Genomic DNA, 11,386 nt, shown 5'->3' with positions numbered 1-11,386 from the left:
AGACGATTTTGATATATATCTTGCATCGGATTCTGGTAGAGGTTTGGAAAACAGCTCGGCAAGCGAAGCCCGCCGCTCTAAACAAACTGATTTACATGCACCTGTACCTTCCACGCACCGGACGACCGCCCCTGACCAATTACACATCTAATAGCCGCGTCTTTAATTAATTAATTTTTATTTTCACCCTTTCGGTTCTAAATTTACCCTGATGTTTATAACCGTGGGCACGGGTATTTTCGTACATCCTGCCCGAGAAGCTCGTGCCCAGCTGGAGCGCTGGCTCGGTCCGCCCCCTCCCTCTCCTCACATCAAAGCGCAGCGAGCGGGAGGTGTCGCGGAATGAGCGCGTGAATGAATGAGGGCGTGAACGCGCGGACTCATCAGGGCCGGAACGAACGAAGGTGGAGGTGAAAGAGGTGCTCAAACGGGGACGCGCACTGTGTTTTTGGCGCGCTATTTTTGGATGAAGTGTATTAATACCGCCGCGATTTACTATATTGCACATCCAGTGAAAGGAACGTTGGACAGGAACAAGCCACTTGATGAGCTCATGCTAAAATTAAGCAGAAGTTATTAGAGACAGTTAAGCAGTCAACATATAACAATTAATTTAACAGCCTTTGCCAATCTTATCGGCAAAGGGCCAGCGTGTGTGCGGGTTTTTGGGAAAACCTTTAGGTCAGCTGTTCAAACTCAGCGGTGAAAACTCTTCAGGCAATTAGTGCTCTAATTAGTAAACTAATTAGAGAGTTGCAGCCATAACTCGCAAATACTGGGATCCTTTCTGGATAAGATTGGCCACCCCTGGTATATAGAGTCAGAGCATTCCTAAGTCAACATAGGGCACCAGGCAGGGGTACACCCTGGATGGGATGCCAGTCTATCACGGAACACATATCTACACCTCACATGCACGTGGGCCACTCAGAGATGTCAGTTCACCTTACTTTTATTTTTTTAATAGGTTTTGAAAATGAAATATTAAGACAAGAAGGATAGCAACAAACTAATATGCGTTAATGTTTTCACCATTTAAAAAAAAGTTTCTTCCATTTGTCTGGATAATTTTTCTTTTGTAGAAAATGGATAATTACACATTTGTTCACAAAATTAGAACTGTCAGTACTAATTATAATATAATGCAGCGGTGAATCTGAATTAAGTGTGCCTCCTTAGAAATGGATTGGTCAGGCACCCGCAGGGAGGGGCGTAGATTTTGGTATGGAGGGTGGGTCTTGTGTGATTTGCTGGCTACCAGTGTTCAAACCAACATACCCCCGTGCATCCAGCCCTCTTCCTTCCATCTTTGTTTAATTTATTTTAGGTAATATTAAGCTGTAATCCTTGACTGACATTCGTGTTGATGCCGAGTGCATTTTGATAACAACTAATATCTCCTATACAGTCCTCGCTTTGGCTTCTCCATCGCAGGGTTCAAGGATAACGGTAGTTTATTGCCACACGTGATACAATTAAAAGATAGAACCAGAAATATGCTGGACGATCCATCCATCCAACTTCCAGTCACTTTGTCCAGGTCATGGGAGCACGAGATTGTGCTATGGCACAGGCGGGTGGCCAGTAAGGCACCAAATACAAAATGGAATCAAACAAAAGCTCTACATTACTCGCCACATTCTTGACCTATTATGAATGTTGCCCATAAAAGCATTTTCTGTGTGAGTTCAATGACCATCATCTTGAAAGCAGTTGAGGGAAAACGAAGTAAAGAGTTCATGCCTGTTCCCCAGGCACTCCTGTGACCCGGTTTTAGACCCAACCTGAAGCGCTCCGTTCTCCGGGCTCCAACACTGGGGACCACTCTTGGCGGGAAGGAGAGCAGAGCCGCTCCTCCAATGGAGGGACAGATGAGCGGCTCCTCCTGCAGGTCAGGAGACGGTGAGTCATCAGCTGCTAGCGGGAAGGTCTCGTCGCTCCACTAACCAGCGTGCGGCTCCGCAGCACGGGACAGGCCGTACGTGCAGCCGCTCCGGGGCAGGAATCCACGGAGGAGAGCAGACCTGACTACCGCCTCGCTGCTGGATGCAGAGAGCCGCTCCTCGGCGGCCAAGCAAGATGAAATAATGGCTACAAAAGAAGACTCGCGGGACTGGGAACAGCTCCGGAAACTTGCTGTGTAAGACTGACTGAAGAATCTGAAGAGTCTTTAAAGAACTCGATGACAATCTCTGAAGCTGGGAGGCCACATCCTTCACACAGGCAGTGTTCCTGTTTCCGGTATCCCATAATCCTCTACATCACATCATTCCATAACATACATCTATGGTTATGTAAACTGCTTACATTATTACAGTAGCACAAATATGGAATGCATTTGTGCTCTTGTTAGAACTCCACTGGAGATACAGTTCTACTCACGACAGACCCCACATTGGCCTAGTTCTGCAGGGGGGGGGTGGGGACTGGCTGAAATAATAAGATTTCAGGCCTGAAATGATTCTCTCCATTTCAGACTCCCTCCTGTAATGCAAATGAACGGCACTAATATTCTTCGCCTCCAGTCTTTATTCTTATGTTACTCAGAAGCACGCTCTCCCTCCCCATCTCGCACTCTCCCTCTCTCCCTCCCCGAGTGCGTAAATGTGGTTACTAGGCTACCGTGGCAGTGTTGCTGTGGACGCGTGGGTGGGCGGAACTCACGGAGCCGGTGCTGAGAGAATGCATACCCCCGCCCCAACAAAGGAAGATTTCACGAAAGGGAAGTTCACAATAGGCCCGAGTGTGAGACCGGGCCCATGTGACATGAGATGAAAACAGAGAATGAAAGAGTGCAAATTTCACCGGCGTCTTTGCTCTCTATAGCCCCTTTCAGTAGAAATATAATTGAAGTAGAAATATGATTAAAGAGTTTTCCTTTGCAAATTGCTATGGTCTCCGGAGAATAATTGTGCAAATGTGTTCAAGGATAGATGCACATACAGTGCATTTACAATTAGAACAAAAAAAACTCATTATGAGACAAGGTGACATACTTGTTACAGAAATGCCTTGAGGGTGGCGCCACCTACAGGGTGACGTGGGTGGTGCAGGGCGCTCGGATCAAACAGACGTGGTTCAGTTACCCGGAGTCGCGTGCAGATGCAGCACAGTTTGTTTGTTTGGCTAACATTAGCCAGCAGCTTTAAGGTCAGCCTAAGTATCATTCCGGAAGAGAGTGTGGTCGCGAAAACGGCATCCGAAACCGCAGGCTGCCACGTGCGTGACGCACACGGCGCAGCAGTGCAAACAGATCGAAACAGATGTAAAGTGGCTGTTTTTAGAACGTGCTCCGTAGTTTGGTGACTGAGCGGGAAAAAGCAGAGCTAAAATACGAGCGTAGGGTGCAGATGGACTTGTGCCCGGGTGGTTGTAGGTTCAGATCCCCTGAAAGAGGCAAATACTGTCGCCACAGCGCGCTCCTCATTTCCACTTAAACAGAGTAAATGGGATGTTAGGTCATATAATTAAATTAGTTGCCTGCCATTTTTTTTTTCCTTTTTGTCTCACGGCAGCTGAACAATAGTTCTTTTGTTGCGTTATTGTGCGGATGCTATAGAGTGCACTCTACTTTCCATTATGTTGCTGTCGTCATGGGATCCAAGCACAGGGTCAGGCCATTTACCTGGTGCCCCTGGAACATTTTGGGGGTTAAGGGCCTTACTCAAGGGCAATGTTGAGCTCCTGGGGGAACAGTCGCACAGCGAGCCTGAGGAGAGAGGAGTGCGTGGGGTGAAAGTGCACAAACACTAGATGGGGCAGGACAAACCAATCAGATGTCTTGGTCCCAAGTCCTGTACAATCTGATTGGCTATCTCTCTGAACCAATCATTATTCATTTTACCCTCGGAAGTCTCCCACAAGCATCAAGCGACCTTTCGATCACAGAGATAGAGGCCTAACCAGCCCAGCCATCCTCCCCCCAAAATTTTGACTCTGGTGGGACTCGAACCCACAACCTTTGAATCACTCCGTATAGTGATAAAACTAGAAATCCAACACACTATCCATTGTGCCACAAAGTCTACAGACAGGGGGTGCTGGTACTGTCTGGTGGCATCCTTGTTAACGTATCAGAGGCCTGAAACGATAAGGCATTACACGGCTTGAAAACACAGCATATTAGAATAACAGCGTTTCAGAAGATGAAAGGGACACTGAGCCCCCTCTGTCGCAACACCAGTACTGACAAGTGACCAGTGTTGCAGCTGTAAAAGCCACGAGCCAATGGGCGCCTGAGGATGGGGGGTTCATTAGCATTTCTATGGAAACGGAACGGCAGCATCAGAAACACAGACCCTTCAGTTAATGAGACCCATCTGGCTCCTTATTGGCCTTTTTTAGATTCTTGTGCCCGGTCAGCTGGGGGGATGCAGGAGAGTTGCAGGAAGCGTCCTCAAAGCACGATGAATCCTTGCTATTTATTTGCTGCTTTTTATCTAGCGCTTTCTTCTATGAATTATTTAAAAAATGCAATTAATTTGTTTAAAACCTGCTGCCCCCCACCCTTTTGTGGCACACCCCCGCCTGTTTCGTCTGACCCTGTCACGAACGGGCGGCCGCCGAGGTAAAATCGGCCACACGCCTTCTCCGCAACCTCTCTCCATCATCTTTTCTTCCCATCTTCTGAACCCTCTTTTCGCCGCACGGAGGCTGACTCACGCTTCCTGTTTCTTGTTATTGTCCATGCTACCTCCATCTTGGGACATTATTATAATTATTCTTATTATTATGGCCCCATCTCTTTGGTGCCTGACAGCGGCAATGGAGGAAAGCTGGCAGAGACAGGAAAAAGGAGAATGTTAAAAGTAAAAAAATATCGGGATGTGAGAAGGAAAACAATAATATTCTTGCGTTTTTAGTTTAACACATGCTTTTATCCAAAGTGATGTGAGAGAGCAAAGTCAGATGGTCCCTGAAGTTAAGGGTTAAAGGCCTTACTGAAGGGCTCAATAGTAAAAATTACTCTGCTGACCCCAGGATCTGAACCAGTGACCTTCAGGTCACACAAACAGGATCCAAACCTACTGTGCCACGTACTTTAAGGTTAACAGGCGGTGGGGGTGGGATGCATCTCTCACTGACTCCCCCTCTTTCATTTCCTCTTCTTTCTTTCCTCGCCGACATAACAACCTAGCCTGGTGTTATTTTCCCATCTACGAATTTACCGGAGTGGCCCACACAGCCACACCCACCCGGGAGAAGAATGACACACATGTGCGCCGCAAGACACGGAAATGTTGTGTAACCGGCCCGCTCGTGCACGATGCATCTGCAGAGGTGAGGGAGGAAGCCACGGTTAACAGCAGGAAGACTGGCGATTGTATTCGCGGATTAAGCCGGCACCACTGTTGAACCCAAATCCCATAATGCATCTGACGTATAGTAGCTACTGAATGTCACATCTGTCTGGGTTATGGGGCCATCGGTGGGGCTTCCCTGTAGGTAACATATGAACGTGGAATTTGTACTCTCTGGACCTGAAAGCTCCGACGTCTACATGAAGTAAACAGCCACACAGAGCAGAATATAAACACGTTTTACCCACAGAATGCGACAGAGGACGAGAGGCAGAGAACTTCTGGGACAGTGAACCTGCCTTCTGCAAAATATGTCGTTTACCTTTAAAGAATACCCATTCACAGCGACAAAGAATTAATAAGACAAACTATGGACCAATTGGGGTCGGAAGGTTGCTGGTTCAAATCCTCCAGTCAGTTACATGACTGCTCTCTCAGGTCCCTGATTCAGGCCCTTAACCCCGATTGGTCCATAGTTATGCAACTTCCTAATCTGTAGAGCCAGACATCAGCAAACACCATCAACTCAGGTGCTGTTCAAAGACCATTAATCATGTCATTATTAGAAGAATAATAAATAAAATAAATACATATTTTTAAAGTTTTTATGACTCTCTCTGTTTTAATTCCCCTCTCCCTCACTCAATGTTCATGGCTATTTTCATCAAACAGATGGTCATATTGGCACAACCGATACACTAAAATTTCTCCTCATAAGAACTGGACATGCTCTTACATTGGAAATGGCCTTTCTTATTGGTTATTCGCTTTGGATTGCTTCATTAGTTGCCAGTCTGTTGTGAAACTCGCTTGGAAAAAATGTCAGCATCGGTCTGAGAGTTTGTCAAAGGAAGAAAGGTCTGCATTCTGCCGTCAGCACAGCAATTCATCATTTGTGAGGTTGGCATTCTACGGCGTGAAGATTGACTTACATTTTTAACTTTTGTGATAGAACCGGAGGACTTGTGGCAGGGGTGTCAATAAAGCGGTATTTTAACCTTGAAAAACTTGCAGAAGTTGATAAATGGCAGTATAATGCAGTTCATGTGGCCCTTGAACCATGTTTTAAAAGTAGAACCACAGAATGAGATGCAACTGTACTGAGTTTTTTCAAAATATTGTCCTCCAAGGCCGTCGTGATGTCACCAAACTCTACGACATCGCATCACCATAGCAACAATTCATCAGTACCAGCTTGCTGAAGGAGAGTGAGGACTTAGATAAGGCAAGTATGTGGAACCAGTTTGCATCTGCTGATGGATCGGAAACCCTCTTCCCGGGGCCTAACATTTGACGGAACCTGAGAGGGCTGAGCAGACATGAATGCAAATTTTCTTTAACCACTGATGCCTGCAACGCTGTACAATTAATATGTCTGACAATCAGCCTTCTTCATGGAAATCCACAAATATTTATAAAACAGATTACCATAAAATACATTATTAATCGGTATAAATGCAACTTCATATTAAAATATTTTCATTAATAGAAAGGCTATTTGTGACCCGTCGCCACGAAATGAGTCTTAAGTCGCACTGGTAGAATTTCACCCATAAGACTCATTTTGTTCTACATTTTGTTCTTGTTCTACATGAGACACATGGACAAGAGAGAGCAAGGATGGGGGTCACAGTGCAGAGTCAGCCAGGGCAGGGGGGTTGAGGGCCTTGCTCAAGCATTCAGCAGTGGCATCAGTCTGCCAGCCCCGAGATTTGAACCAACAACCTTCAGATCACAAGCGCAGTTTCTGGATCTGTATTGACCTAAATGTACGTTATGCCGCTGACTTCGAATTCCATGTGAAGGGTGTGGCCTATCTGAGGCTTGAGTCTGTTTATCTGAATCACAGATCTTACAGCTGAAAGCCGCGGAAAGACGGTTCCCGTCCCGTCCGCCATCTGAGGCCCTCCGGGTCCCTCTTGCTGCATTTGGGCTGGGGAAGCTCCGGCCGGGTCCGAACGAGCGGAGGAGAGACACGCAGAGGGTGAGAGTGCCAACAGCAGCGAGGCTCCAGCTGTACGCTCCGCTTCTAAAAATACCATGAATCTGGAAGGGAAAGATGGGTAAATTAATGAATAAAAGCACGGGGCTACAGGCGGGGTGGGGGGGGGGGGATAACAACACAAGCAGAGTCACATGGCCACCCACGTCTTAGTGAGCTTCCATATATGGGTCCACACGTGTCGGCACGTGCCGTCGTCGTTAACGCCGGGCCCTTCGGAAAGTGCCGAAGCCCCCTCCCCTCGCCGACGCCCCCTGGCTGTCGCCACGTGTCACGAACACTGGACAGCGGATGAGTGGATGACCAGTCGTCATCTCGTCAACAGGATGGACGAGCTTTTTATTTCTGCTAGCATTACAACAGCACCGCACCAGCAATGGCGCCCCACGCACACAATGCAGACGAGGGCGTGGCCTCTCTCTCTCTCCGTCCGTTCTGTCCATCTCACACTTTTCCCCCAGCGGAGTTTCTGCGCCTGTCCTCCCCACAACTTCATTGGAACCCCCTGCCTCCATCCCTTCACTGCGTCCGACTCTGCTCCCCGCAGTGTTGCATTCCCCGTCCCTCCTCGTCTCCGTTTCCTCCTCTCGCCCCTCTGCCGGAGACGAGCCGGGGTTGCTAGGCAACGGAACAGCTACATTCTTTTCAAAGAGGCAGGCCCGGAGACTCGGTCTCTCGCCGGAGTAAAAATAAAGGCACGTCGATGGAGAGATGAAAACACGCGCCCGTTCCTCGACCTGATGGACAGCGAGCCTCTCTGCGGCGCCCTGCGCATGCCCGTCTTCCCTACTCCCTATTTAATCGCATTTTTCAGTCGGACTCCAGTAGAACACGGACATCTCCTTTCTCCACCCGCACCAGACGACCGCATGGAAAATGCCCCCCAAAACACATGAGAAGAATCCACAAACTAATACGCACTAGTGGCGGATATCAGAAATCAATCGCGTATCTAATATTATCGTGCTATTTGATCTTTTTAAAAAGTAGGGCATTGACTGGCATTATTACGCACAATAAACATACTAGAATAAGACACCTCCCAGTAGCACCAGGAAGTGTTTTATGATCAACCTGACACCGTGCAGGCCAGTCGAGTTTGACGCAGTACAAACATATACAGTGTTTTTCCTCTTGAAAGCATTGACCTATATGAAGGACAATAAATATTCTAGAGGGCTTAGGGAATATTTGTGGATTATCCAAGGACTGCAACTGAGAGTATGATATGCTATCGAAACATTGTTTGTTCGCATTATGAATGAATATGATTATAGATTTTGTTGATTTTGTTTACTCACAAGCCTGGAGTTACACGTGGCTCATTTTGTTCAGTCGTTTTGCAATCCTCGCTAAAACTGAAAACGCATACAAGATGCCTGTGGAAAACACACACAGGCACACACACACTACCCGTTTTTGCAGAACATTTGTGTAAGCTGTCTGCATTGCGCCTGAAATATTCTTCAAGGACACAAACAATCGTCTGCACCTCACTAGAAGGGAACAGACCGTCCAATAAGCCGAAGACGTTTCAGTTGTTTTTGTGATGACTGGTGCGGTGAGAAGAGATCTTGTTCAGAAGTACACATTTTTCATCTAAGCAAGGAGCTAGATTTTATTGTGCCTGTCCGGTGGGCTTTATCCAGAGTTGTGCATGAATTGTAAAATTGTTACTTTGTGTTTATTGACTATTAATGCATGTTTTTTGAATGAGACATTGTGTACTCCAGAATAGAAAGCACAGACTTACTAACTCCATATGAGGTTCCTTCCTGGTATGTTTCCCATCTGATGAGGAACTGAGGAACATGCCAACATGAATGAAATACACTGGCATGTTTTTCATTATTGGTCCTTAAATGACACATGCAAACTACGCCCACGCATTAAATCCATCCATCCATTTTCTGTAACCACTTGTCCCATCCAGGGCTACGGGACGTAACAGGGAATAACCCAGGATGGTGCCCCAACCCATGACATGGCACACTCACACATGCACACCAATTACCAATTTGTTACCACCAATTAACCTAATTGTGTGAGGTGTGAGACAACAGCACCAATCACTGCACCACCAGTAAATACGACAAAATAAACATTAATGATGTGCCTTTACAGCTCAACTCGCCCCCAACAGATCCTTTCATAGTCCATGGCAGAAGGTCCTTGATTAATTGGAAATGTTTTGTAAATTATTACCCTTCAAATCCCAGCTCATCCTACTCACCACTACTTAAGAACAGGTATGTGACTAACAATGTCAATGCACACTTCGGTTTAGGAACGTATGAAGCTTCTCACCTCATCTTGGATACTGGTCCTCAAGGCTACGCAATTTCTCCAGTTTTCCATCCAGAATCGATAAACAGCGATTCTGAGCACTGCTGGTTCAGAACCTCTGGAGATATTCTGCTCCGATTTTCTTTAGAGAGATAGTTGACCTGGGTACAACCCACCTACTCCGTAAATTCGTTCAGCTGCCAGGCTGCTTTAGGTAAAAGTATCATTTAACTGTGACGTGAAAGGTGACACTTCCTCCACGTCACTGTTCACTTAAACACGCGGCGGGAAGTGACGTACATTTCATACGACTTAATCTCCAATCGATGTTGCTTAGATAAACAACACACACTGCGTAAAACTATATCATTGGTTCACGTCTCGTGCAAGAAAAACATACAGAACTGATCGTCACAGCTTGTTTCCCTCCTGCCAAACAAGGGATGTGGTTCATTGATTACGTTTTGTCGACTGAAGAACCAGAATGCAGATAGTATTTGGGTGCACGTGTCTGTTAAGAAAATTCTTAGAAGAATTACAGTTATATAATTAGTAATGGAATAAATTTACTAGCATGACGTAAAATGTACGAATTAACCTGTTCCAACAACAATGTTATTTGCTTAATTCAGGCGGAATGTATACTATTTCTGTGTTCTGATAACTAATTATAATCTAGCCTATTTGCTTTTCAGTCACATTTAATTTTATCGATTTTTCATAATTTATTCTTTATGACTTTTCTGCTTCTGAGTCACAGTTTAAATATGGCAGTGATTATTGACATGAAATTGCCTAAAATCCCGCCTCAATTTTGTGCTTTAATTAGCGCCCTTGTTTTTCATGATTTTAAGTATCGGCAACTTCGTCCTTAGTTCAGTTCGCTGTGTTTTTCTGGCCACATGTCAGTATAAACACGGCTAAGAGTCAGCATCGTGAGCCGGCAGCTCCCACCCGCTAGCGGCCATCATCTCACACCCACCGGCACCGCGCGACAGTCTCCACCGCGGCACGCGCCGGCGCGCGCACGAAGCAGACGGGGAACGGCGCCGCCACCGCACGCGCTCACTTTGCTTCAAAGTTCCAAGCATTTTTATTAGTATAAACAGCTGCATTTCGGATTAAAGTCACTGATTATCACGTGCCGTAATCGACCCACTAAATTCACAAAGACCTTTAAATCCAAATCCGTAATTAGGTCAAGCGGTATGATAAGCGTTATATTAAGAAATGAAAGTTTATTTTACCCATTGCATCTCCTTCGGAAGTCCCATTTGGTTGGGCAAATTAGTCTCATGTAGGGGACCAGCTAGGCTACATTGTGTTAAAACGAACTTAATAAAACTTGCACGACTGTGTCTGGACTTAGTGTACAACTAGGTCTCCGTGTTTCCAGTCCTGGTTATTAGTGTAATATGTCATCATAAACCTAATATGTCAAGTAATATGTAGACTCGCAAAACAACGAACATTTCGCCTTTGCGCACTCATCCTACTGATGTTTGAGCTACACCACTCATTCATAAGAAGATGTCTCGCAGACTGCGGGATTCGAATAAGCGTTAACGCTAAGAGTTATTTTTAAACGCAAACACGAAGAAAAAGAATGAGGTGTGAGGGACGGTGCATATTTCAGACCCTGTTAAACAGACAGTGATCGCTGTTCTCCGCAGAACTCAGCCTTTGAATTCGCTAAGTAATACTAATTCACGACGTGGTTAATATACACGTCAAAGCTGTTTCGATCGGAAAAGGTTTCGAAAATCAGGTCCACTTTAAGTTATTATTAACTGGTATA

General features: G+C 46.0%; 1 long non-coding RNA gene and 1 other non-coding gene across 2 annotated transcripts; both read right to left on the bottom strand.

The window, feature by feature from the left end:
* Positions 1-3,931: 3,931 nt before the first annotated feature.
* On the bottom strand, positions 3,932-4,025 carry trnar-ucu (transfer RNA arginine (anticodon UCU)). Its single transcript has 2 exons — positions 3,989-4,025; positions 3,932-3,967 (listed from the first exon to the last, which is right to left on the bottom strand). It is a non-coding gene; the product is annotated as a tRNA-Arg (tRNA).
* A 3,075-nt stretch (positions 4,026-7,100) lies between these two features.
* On the bottom strand, positions 7,101-9,832 carry LOC125721863 (uncharacterized). The gene is made up of 2 exons (XR_007385989.1): positions 9,610-9,832; positions 7,101-7,346 (listed from the first exon to the last, which is right to left on the bottom strand). It is a non-coding gene; the product is annotated as an uncharacterized LOC125721863 (long non-coding RNA).
* Positions 9,833-11,386: the final 1,554 nt, after the last annotated feature.

The sequence above is a fragment of the Brienomyrus brachyistius genome, unplaced genomic scaffold (genome assembly GCF_023856365.1).
Source record: "Brienomyrus brachyistius isolate T26 unplaced genomic scaffold, BBRACH_0.4 scaffold35, whole genome shotgun sequence".
Lineage (NCBI taxonomy): Eukaryota > Metazoa > Chordata > Actinopteri > Osteoglossiformes > Mormyridae > Brienomyrus > Brienomyrus brachyistius.
Note: the sequence above shows the minus strand (reverse complement) of the source record. Positions and strands in the feature narration are given on the sequence as shown.